The sequence below is a fragment of the Orycteropus afer genome, unplaced genomic scaffold (assembly GCF_000298275.1).
Source record: "Orycteropus afer afer isolate SDZICR_OR568_19922 unplaced genomic scaffold, OryAfe1.0 scaffold00323, whole genome shotgun sequence".
NCBI lineage: Eukaryota > Metazoa > Chordata > Mammalia > Tubulidentata > Orycteropodidae > Orycteropus > Orycteropus afer.
Window position 1 is genome coordinate 562,854 of NW_006921910.1, and position 11,449 is coordinate 574,302.

The following is an 11,449-nucleotide window of genomic DNA, read 5'->3' on the forward strand; positions in this document are numbered from 1 at the left end:
CCATCTTCCTTCCGAGGAGTGGCTGGTGGATTTGAACCGCCAGCCTTCTGGTTAGCAGTCAAGTGCCTTAGCCACTATGCTACCAGAGCTCCCTCAGAGATTATGAAGAGCCCTGTAATCAGTGTGGGAGTCAACTGCCTCCATTTGGGCAAACAGTGCCTCCCACACCCCTCTGCCAATATCCTGGGGAATCAGGGCCTATCGGGATGGGGATGGGCGGGTTGGGGTGCTCTTGCCAGCCCTTTAGGATGCTGTTTCAGTCCCAGAGACCCTCTTCCCAGTGTGCTGTGTGACCATGACTGAGGTAGATGCAGCACACAGTAGGTGCTCAGGCAGGCTGTGCACACGTGAATAGATTCCTCTGGGTGCCAAGTACAAGCCCCCCCCCCAAGTTAGCTAGTGGTGCAGTCTGGATTTCTCCTTATGCAGCCCTGTCCCCTCCTTCCCTCTTTCTATCCCTCCCGCTATCTCTTATCCCTCCATGGAGCTGGTCCCTGCTCCTTCCGGCAGTGAACATGAGCTTTGCAGAAACTTGTCCTGGGATTAAAGCTTAAAACTGCTGTTTTAGGAGAGGGGGGCAGGGAGGCCAGCTAGGCAGGCAATGTGTGGGGTGCACATGGGGAGGAGGCCTCTCTCCTCACCCCAAAGTTCCAGCTCTGAAGGAAGGATTAAGGGACCCTGACCGAGTTGGAGGGTGCCCAGTGGCACCTCCAGTGATCCAGCCAGGCCCCAGTCACCTCTCTCCTGGACGCCCACAGTTTCCCCTCTGTTCCCGCAGCAGCCAGATTTAAGATTAAAAATCTTAAATCACTCTCAGGCCACCTTCAGAGGTTATATCCCAAAATTTGGGAGGTTCCTGGTTCAGAATCCCCAGAGAGGACTGACCAGATCCCTGCTCTTCAAGGTCTCAGTATTCATCTCTGTTAAATGGGTACACAAAGGCATTCTGGCCAAGGTGGGGCAGAGGCCTGATCCTTCCAAGGACTCACCACTACAGGTGGAGTCCTCAATATCTAGAGTATAGGCTGAGGCTAGGGATGGCTAAAGCCCCTGTTGGACCCAGTTACATTTGAAAATCAAACCCAAACAAGATAGAAGGAACCTGAACCCAGGGTGGGTAGCACGGGCACGGCCTCATTGCCCTACCAGCCACACCATGTTGAGTAGAGTGCTCAGCAAGCACCAGGTTGACCACAGCAGGCCCAGCTCTCCACCCACCTGGCACCAACCCTAACACCCCAACGCTTGCTCCAAAACACAAAGCCACAGCTGTAAAGGAGAGATTGGGAGGATCATTCCTCATTGGCCAGTCCCAACACTGCTATGCCACAGAGGCTGCAGTGCTATCTGGTACCCTCAGTTTCCTTGCTCAAGGACACTGGATGCCTAGATGGGGTGCTCCGGCTTCAGATCTCTGCTCTGAGGGCAGTGATAGTGGCCTCATATTACATCTACTCCTCTGGGCTGACCTGGAGCTGGGGTTGAGGAAAGCAGAGGCCAGGACTAAGTAGGGGATAGAGGCAGGCTGGCAGAGTACCCAGCATCTGCCCACTAACCCCTCCCCTCTTCCAGTGGGACTGCCTTCATCTGGGCCTCATTTCCCTGCTGGGAGTCAGGGACCAGAGGAGGCCACTCTAAGGCTGTCACGGAAGGGACATTCCCCAGTCATTTGGAACTAAACAAGTCCAGATCCCAGTTTTCAGGCATGGTGCAGGACCCTCCTTGCCCTTCCCACTAGGACCGTGGCCATACAGACACATGGAGGGGGTGTGTGCAGCAGATGTGGGCCTGTGAGGCAGTCAGAAACCCCACAGGATTAAAGATTAGAGCCTGTCTCAGTCAGTTTTGTATGTGTGTATGTATGTCTGGGGGTGAGGGGCTGCCCAGGTCCCCCCTCTTAAGGCACACCTCTGCCTAAGGGAAGATGCTTGCTCCTAGAGAGCTCACAGCTGGAGCCTCACTGCCTTCTGAGTTAAGGCAGAGTTTACCCTGAGTCCTTGCTGCTGCAGTTTGAGACACTCTCTCATCAGACCAGCTCTAAAAAAGAAAAGAAAAGAAAACCTCACTGCCATCGAGTCATTTCCAACTCATAGCGACCCCCATTGGGTTTCTGAGGCTATAAATCTTTAGGGAAGTAGATCGCCCGGTCTTCCTTCGGCAGAGTAGCTGGTGGGTTTGAACTCCTGACCTTCTGGTTAGTAGTCAAGTCCCTTATCCACTACACCACCTCCATACCCTAGTCTCAGCTCCAGATGAGTGTGAGAAGAGGCCCCACATGAGGGTGGAAAGCAACTCATAGGCCCTGCTCAGAGTAGAGAGGAGCACTGGACTGAGCTCCCCTCACCCAGTAAGCCCCATTCAGTTATTCATTCAGCACTTACTGTCTCAACATCCATTCTGGGTACTGGGAATGCAGCAACAGACCAAACAGACAAAATCCCCTGCCCTCTTGGCACTGACAGTCTATCAGGAATGGGGAGATGGACAATTAACAACAAACATCAAAATTAATCAATGATAGAGTATGTTGGGAGAAGAAAAACAGAGGAAGGAAAGAGGAGCTTAAGAATGCTAGGGGTGGTGGTCAGGTAGTATCTGAGTAAAGACCTGAAGGAGGGAAAAGGAGGAGCTATGCAGGCATCTATAGGAAGGGCATCCAGGCAGAGGGAATAGTCAGTCAGTGCCGGGGCCCTGAGGCTGGAGTGTGCCTGGTGTGGTGGCTGCACAGTGAGGAGCTGTAGCGAGTGCGAGGAGATGAGTCAGGGAAGTAACAACCAGGTGGAGGAGTAACTGGGCAGGGCCTTGACGGCCAGGCCACTGTAAGGACTTGGCTTTGACTCTCAGCCAAGTAGGAGCCATGAAGAGTATTGGGCAGGAGAGAGACAGGATCAACTTCCCCTTTAACAAGCTCCCTCTGGATCCTGGCTGGCTGGGTTATAGGAGGCAAGGACAGAAGCTGGGCCCAGGGAGGAGGCTCCTGTACTCATCCAGCAAGAGATAATGGTGACTGAGGAAGTGATGGCCACATAGCCAGTGGCTGCAGAGCTGGTGGCCTTGGAGAAGGTAAGAAGTAGTCACCTCATATTTTGCATATTTGGAAGGTAAAGCAGAAAGAATTTGCTGATGGGTTAGATGTGGATGTGAGAAAAAGAGCAAATCCAGGCTGACTCCAAAGCTTTTTGTCCTGAGCAGCTAGAAGTATGGAGCTGCCCTAAGGGAGCTGAGGAAGGCCAAGGAGGAGCTTTTGGGGGGCTCCCGGTTGGGCTCCAGATCCCAGGTCTTTTCTACATAGGTCTGTTCTCCTCAGCTCCCTCCACCCACACTGTGACCAGGGCTGCCCAATCATTACTGACCAGGGCCCTAGGCACCTGGAGACAAGGCCTCTGTGACAGCAGTAGAGAGACCCCAGAACTCCCACCTCTAACTGTTCCTCAGGAGGCCTCTTGCAAGGCCAGATAAGGATTCAGTTCCAGGTCCAGGACCTGGGCTCCCTAGCAGGGGCTGGGCGGGCCCAAGTGGGTGAGGGATGGCTGTGTCTGGCCTCTGTCTAAACAGGATGTGCTCAGACTGGCCGACGGTCACGGGTCACTGCAAAGCCAGGAGTGCTTGGGCCCACTCAACTCCCACCTCCTTCACCACCCACCATACATACACACATACACATATATATATACACAAAAAAAAAACACACACATACACAGGATGAGAGGGTATAGGGTCACACGTGAGAGTCTTGGAGCTCTGTGTCCCCCTCTCTATTATTCACTCTGAACTCATGTGAGAAGCAGTTGCTGACAGTTCCATATGGGCCTGGGGTCTGGCCGGGATTCTCTTAGTGTCTGGATAGTGGTGCAGTACCTGCAGGAGTCCAAAGAAACTCCAGACCCAGCTCTTAGGATTGGCTTCCTAGGAGGTGATGCCTATTCAGATGCTTGAAGGATCAGAAGGAAACAGGAAAGGTATTCCAGGCACAGGGGAACAGCATGTGCAAAGGCTCAGAGATGAGAGAGCACAGAGCTCCTTGTAGCAGCTTGGGATGCTTAAGGGGCCCAAGTAGGGAAGGGGAGGATGAGGCAGCTGCAAGAAGGGAAGCTGGGCCTCTTGCTCAGAAAGGGGCAGCGTTTATGGGTAAAGGAGGAGGCCAAGGGCTCAGACCAAGAGGAAATACAGAGTTACACTGGTGGTCTAAAATCTGGGAAGAGTATTCTGATGGAGGGGACAATAGGAGAAAAGACCTAGAGACAGCTTTTGGGAGCAGCCAGGGAGGTGGGTCACTCCAGCATTTGGTGGGCTCAGAGCCAACCTGTGGGGCAGGCTGGACAGGAAAAGGCTGGGCTAAAACCCATCACGGGTCTAGGCCATGGGTGACTCCTCACTGCCTGCCCCCTCTGGGTGCCACAGAACCGGCAGCCCCACATCCCCTCCCTGGCCCCCTTCCTAACACCCTTCCTCTCCAGGATACAGTTCTGGGCGGGTGGGGGCAGGGCAGAGAGCCAGCGGCGCCTGGGGCAGGGGAGATGAGAAAACCAGAAAGTGGGGAAACCTGAGCCAGCAATGCTGGGGCTGGGCGGGCCAGGGCCTGCTCAGCCTGCTAGGCCCAGGGAAACAGGTTCTCCGAGACTAAACCAGAGGGAGTGCCTGGGGGAGTGTAGCTGCCACCTCCATCCAGGGGCATGGGGTGGGGCGGTCTCTGAAGGCAAGGTCTTTGAGGTACATGCAGCCCTCCATGTACAGAGGCTAGAGGAGCAGGGTATCCCTCGAGGTCACCCAGTGCATCAAACTTTCCTCTCTCCATGAGACATGCCAAGAATGACAGAGGATGGAGAGGCAGCTTGAGGCCCAGAGGCTGCTGTTCAGTCCCCCACAATACGTCCAGGAAGAGGCAGGAGGAAGAGAAACAGGCAGGAGCTTTGCCAGAAAAAAAAATTGGTCCAGGTCCGAAGGGCTGAGAGGTTTGGAGGAGGGAGCCTTCAAATTCTTCTACCTGATGCCAGCACCATCACAGAGAGTGGAGGCTGGGCTGAAGGAGGCTCATTTCTTCCCTATTGTAACCTCCACTGCAGGCTTTGTGGCACCTCCGAAGGTAGGTCAGAGAGGCTCTGCTGTGAGCACACAGCCACACAGCCAGGGTACCACCCTTAGGGCCAATCTTGTAGTCACTCAGAGCCCATCTAGGAACAGGGAGAAGGGTTGCCCCAGGAATGGACCCCAGAGGCTGAGTCAGTGGAGAGAGCAGTCCTAGTCTGCGGCTCTCTTGCTGCTGCCCCCTTTGTGTGTCTAGACTGGTACCAGGATGGGCCACAGGGGAGGCAGAGAATAAGCCTGCCACGGAGATGGCTGGGAGCTGAGTGTCCTACAGAGAAGAGTTCCTGGCCAGTGGGAAGTCAAGTCGGCCTGGCTGTCTCCTCTCACACCACCCCACAGAGAATCATGGCTGGCTCCCAGGTGGTGGTAGAGAAGCTGAATGGCTTTTGGATGGGAGGACAGGTCTCTGGGTGGCAGAGGAACGAGGTGGGTAACAGGGAGAGGAGTTGGCTTTCTGGTCTCTTGGCCTCTTGGCTCATTCAATAAAGATGTATTGAACTCCATAAGTGCAGCATGGGCTCTAGCCTCTCCTGCCTGTCTGGTTTGCAGGTCCTGGCCCCATGAGGTCCCCATGACCCTTCCCTTCCCTTCTAGAGTCTTCCCACAGCCCCTAAAAATGTCTCTTTCTCCCAGCACCACTGCCTGGTAGTAACAGGCCTTACCCCACTTCTCCCAGTGTTCACTTCTTCATCTATACAGTGAGGACAATAGGTCTTACTTCTGCACATGATTGAGGAGTGCCTGGGGGAGAATAACAATAAACCCTGTTGGCATGAAGGGCCTTCCAACCTGGTGTCCAGGGCTGGTTTCAAGGGGTTTTGGGACCTTGTGAACTTGAAGGCAAAAATCACAAAATCATGGGAGGCTGTACAGTATCCTCAATAACCTATATCATGTATAGAATAATATATACATATATGTCATATACATATACATATGCATATATATGGGAGTTCTTGTGGTGTAGTGCCTAAGGCATTTGATTGCTAACCAGAAGGCTGGTGGTTCAAACCCACCAACCACTCCTCGGAAGGAAGATTGGGCAACCTACTTCCATAGTGATTCCACCTCAGAAACCCGAGGGGTTGCTATAAGTTGGGTCTGACTCGACGCATAGCACACACATCATTGACCCAGAGCAATGTGGATTCTCTGCTCCAGTAAGAATTGTTTTTATTTATATTGCTTATTCAGCATTCTCAAATTGCTTAGGAGAGAGCTGAAACTCCACTATTTGCAGTCATGGCTCCGCTCTAGAGCTCTTTCTTCTCCCTGCCCACCCCTCAAGGTTTCTGTGTCCCAGGCCTAGTCTGTGTGTCTGAGTGGAGCTCCATGGACAGGTCATTATGTTGGCTTTTGTTCCCAGCCCAGCACCCTGGAGTCTTTGTTGAGTCCTAACAGTGTTCCCTTAGGCATCAGGATAATGTTGGTCCTGGGAGTGGTGACAGAGGTGGCTGGGCTAGGAGACCACGGAGACTGGGGGAATAGAAGGGATGGCAATGGAAACCATTATGATGGTGGTCCAGTGGTGGTGACTTCAGGAGTGACCCTGGTGCAGAGAAGTGAAGAGAGAGTTTCACAGTGTTTTAAATAAGGCATGACAGAGGGGAGAGGTGCAGTCATTCTCACTGCAGCCACTCTAACTCCAGGCTGGTGTTTCCTCACCTCAAATGCACAGCCTCTGCTTGGAGCAAGCACTCTGTCTGGGTCAGGAGACCTTCAGCAGGTTCCCTAACCCCCACCTCACCCTACACTTGCAGTTAACCAAAGGGTCAGAGGAGAGATGTCTCCTGGAGGTCTTGTTAGCCAGGAAGGAAAGAGGGAGGAACAAGGGAAGGGGTGAGAAGAAGGAAGAGGAGTATAGTGAGAAGAAGGGAGAGGAGTATAGAGAGAAGGAGAGAAGAGGGAAGGAAAGGGAGGAAGGCAAAACCAGAAAATCAAAACCACTGCTATCAAGTCAATTCCAACTCATAGCAAACCCCTTTGGATTTCCAAGATGGTAAATGTTTACAGAAATAGATTGCCTAGTCTGCCTTCTGTGGTGTGGCTGGTGGGTTTGAACCACCAACCTTCTGGTTAACAATCAAAAGCCTTAGGCACTATGCCACCAGAGCTTCTTGAGGAGGCAAAAAAGAAGGAAGATATGAGAGGAGAAGAAGGAGAGGAAAAGGTGGAGAAGGGAAAGAAGAATAAAGAAGAGGAGGGGAGATGGAGGGGAGAAAAGGAGAAGACAAAGAAGGCCAAAGTCCCTGGGGACTTCAGGAGAGTGCATGGGGCAGGGTTGAGGCTATGGTACTGGCTAGTGATGCCAATGGCTTGGGAGTGGGGGTGGGGTGAAGGTCCCTTCCTGGCCCAAAGCTAGACCTAAACTCACTTGCTGGGCCCTGGGGCCATCACTGGGCCAATTGAAAGCATGTGACCCTTTTAGGAGAGGCACTCAGCCCATCTAGCTTCTCTGGGATTTAGAACTAAAGGCTTAGGATATGCGGGTTTGTGGGGCTCCTGGCCTCAAATAGGGCTGGCTGTTGAGAACATCTCCGTGAGCCGTTGGGTGGCTGGACAGAATTGTGTGGCAAAGATGCCAGGGCCTGGGCTAGGTTGAAGGTGGCGGCCGCTGGCAGGGCCAGTGGTGCCAGCCGTCGGTAGGGGTTGCACCGCCACCTGCTGAGCGTCCCGGGCAGTTCCGGGGCTCGCGCCGCGGGGCTCACGCGCGGGGTCAGAGGCGCGGCCAGCCGTGAAGGGGAGGAGGGACGCGGCAGTGGGTGCGCAGGTGAGCGCAGGCTCTTAGCTCCCTGGCGCGCCCATCCTTCCCGCCAGGGAGTTGAGTGCCCGGGTAAACACCAGGCGCGGTGTGCGCGGTGTATCCACGGAGAGACAAAGCCGGGGCGGGGCGGGGGCGCCGCCTGCAAGGCGGGGGCGGGGGCGCGGGCACGGGGCGCGAACAAGCCTCGGCGGCGATCACGGCCCAGTAAGTGGGAGCCCGGAGCCCAACCCACGGACAGGTGGAGCGGGGGCGGGGCGGTGGCCGGGCGGGTCCCGCCCCGGGGGTGGGGCTGGGCGGGCCTGATGGGGCGGGGCCGCGCTATGCAAATGCTGCCCACGGGCGGCCAATTGCCGGCGCTCCCCGCGCGGCTCCGAGCTCCCTGTCCCGCCGGCGGCCGCGAGACGAGAGCGAGCGAGGGAGCGAGCGGCCGCGATCCGGAGAGCCCCGAGCGCAGCGCAGGGCCACGGCGCGCCGCGAGAAGCCGCGCAGCCCAACGCGGCCGCCCGGCCCGGATCCAGCAGCCAGAAGAGCGCAGCGCCACAGGGCTGAGCCAAGCGCAGCGCCCTAAACCCGAGCGCGCGCCGCCGCCCGCGCCCCGCTCCGGGGAATGCGCCTTCGGCACGCCGGCCAGGGGGCGCCCGCAGCCCACCCCGGGAGAGGCGGCCCCGAGCGCCCCTGAGCCTTCCCATGGCCCGGGCTGGGACCCGGGGCCTCGGCTGCTGACGCACCCGGAGTCCGTGCAGCCCACCTAGCAGCGGCCGCGGTGCTGACTCTGGCTCAGACGCAGCGGCAAGAAGGCGCGGGCAGAGCCATGGCCCCGGGGGGCCGTTAGTGCGGGCTGGCCCGGCTGGGAGCCGCTCCGATACCGCTGCTGCCGCCGCCGCCCCCGCCTCCCGGGGCGCCCAGGCCCCGCCGCTGCGGGAGAGGTGAGTACGAAGGGAACGGGAAGGGAGCGGGCAGGCAAGAGACCGGGCCACCTCCCGACTCCTCTGAGATTCGCGGCGCTGCAACTCTGCGGAAGTGTCCGGGACGCGAAGCTCCGCGGGCCAGGTGACTGCCCGCAGACGCAGGGGCAGCGGGACTGAGATGGGTGTCATACCTATTCTGGCAGCCCAGACCTCTCATGTCTGTGATTACCATGAGGCTGTATGGATGATGTGGCCTGCGGGGTCACTAGTGTGCGAAGCAACTTTTTCTTCAAGGTCCTGAGTGGGTTGGTGGGCGCTCCTACACCCCTACCCCCATGCTCCTGAAACGGGAGTCCAGAACTCGCTTCTCCTTGCTCAGCTCTCTCCCACTAGTGTCTCTCGCATTGCCCTGCCTGCCTCAGTATCTCCAATTGAGGACCAGGTCAACCCGAAGAGAACCACTATACTGGCAGCCCCCACGTGGGGGGCAGGTGTCTCATTTGGGCTTGGCTGGAGAACTCCAGCTCCTCGACACTTCTCCCTGTGTTGTGCCAGCCTCCTGACCCTGCATTGCCAGCTTGGGTTTGCTTTTCCAGCAGGGAGTTCTGCCTGGATTAGGGGCCAAATGTTGTGGGGTGTAGGTGAGCTAGGACAGCCTATGGGTCTTCAAACTCCAGTCAGAGCAGTCTGAGGACCTTGTGGTAAAGTGGGCAGATGACACGAGGAGCTTATTGGGCTGGCCTCCAGCAGGTGGGACCAGCGGGTGTTGAGGTGGCCCAGGAATGAGGCTGGCAGGAGAGAGGTTGGTTGGAGCCAAGGCCAGGAGACTGGCTAGGTAAATAACTTCAAATTCTTAAGATAGCTTTGTTGCTACCACTAACCCATTAATGCCTAGAGAAGGGGGCAGAACTGAAGGCACCCCTGTGTCTGCCCTAGAGCTGGGTCAGATTAGGGGCTCCTGTCCTGAATTCACCCAGATTATCTCCCAGCAGCCCCTATTTTAGTTACGGAGACAGGGAAACTGAAACTGCACCAGGGTTTGGTCCCAGCTCAGGAGGTTGGATAGATCTAGGGCCTCTTCCCAAACTGCCCAGGGGCTGTGCCAATGTTGGTACAGGGGTTTAGGGCAAGGAAAGACTCACCGCTAACCCTGCTGCCAGTTCCTGGTTCTGAAGGAGCCAGGCCCGGAAGTGGGGGGTGGGGGAGATGGGGAAAGCCCGCAGCCCAGCCTCAGCGCCCCCCTGCTCTGCATACCTTAGAGCGGAGGATGGAGTGGGTGACCTTGACTGGAAAACCCTGGCCACGTATGGGGGGTTTCAATCCCAGCCATGCTAGGGTGGCTCTGCTTCCTGGTCCATGGGGTGTTGGGGGAGGGGCTGACCAAGGAGCCAGGAAAGAGCTTTGGCCTGAGGTGGGTATCTAAGGGACTGGCTAGGGGGTGGGGAGCTGTTAATGATTCTTTCTCCACATCCCCCATAGACCCTGCTCCTGCCTTCCCACCATCCAGGCAATTCTTAGCTCTTTGGAGCCAACCTCCCTTCCCTGAGGCAGGCAGTTCCCCATCCCCCTTCCAAGGCTGGGAGGTCTGGATTGGGCTGGACAGTTCGACCACCTGGCCCTCTGCCTTGCCCCCAGGTGTCTCCGGACCCCTTCCTCTGGCTGCCCCTTCCCTGCACCCCTTGTCAGCCACAGCTCCTCGTTTCTTTGTTCGAGCGTCTCTCCACCGTCCCTCCCTCTCTCCTCCCTCTCTCCTCCTCCCTCCCTCCCTCCTGCCTGCCTCCCTCGCTTCCTCTGCAAGCCTTCCTTCTCTTCTTCCAGACTTTCCTCCTGGTGGGCTCCCAGGTGGCGGTGGCTGTTCCTCCTCTGTCCACATACCTGGGCTTGGCCAGACTTGGGGACACCTCTGGGGCTGAGGCTGAGCCTGAGTGGAAGGCACCTAGGGACTGAGAGATCTAAGTAACTGTAGACAATGCCCTTCCCTTCCCCCTCTCCTTCCTTCTTCTCCTCTTCCTCCTTCTCTACCACCTCCCAGGCCTGAGGACCCAGTGGACTTGAGTGTCCCTCATTCCCTCCTTTAAAGGCCCAGCACATAGTGGGAGGTCCCAGTGGGGTAAGTCCCCCCACCTTCTGGATGCCTTGGAGAATGCCAGCCATATCCTTGGCGACCCTGACCCTGTCACCATGAAAGTAGATGTAGGATAAATGAGGTCAGAGGGTAAGGCACTTGATCTGAGCCCCCTGATAAATAGGGCCAAAGCTCTCCAAAGGGGCTCAGACTGCATTGCACCCTCTCCACCTAGGACAGGGTCTTCTAGGTCCTCTGAGCTGCACCTCACTAGCAGGTCAAGTTCTTGAGCAAACGCATGCTCGTGAGGACATGTGTGGGCATGCAAGTGTGGACGTGTATATATCCACAAGTGTTAGTGGGGGCCTTCTAGGTGCATCCTGAGGGTGATGGGGGCAATGCAGCCCTTTCTCCCACCTGTTCCCTCATCATCGGAGCCTGCCATGCACTAGCTTTGTGCCCCAGCAGACTGGGAGAGGGGCTAGTTCTGATTCTCACCTTCCTCAACCCGCCCCCCAGGAGAGAACATCCATGATGGGATATCTTGAAGGAACACGAGAGGTGTGCCAGACACTCAAGAGAGGGTGTTCCCAGCAAAGGGCATCACGTGGGGAATAGGCCAGGAGG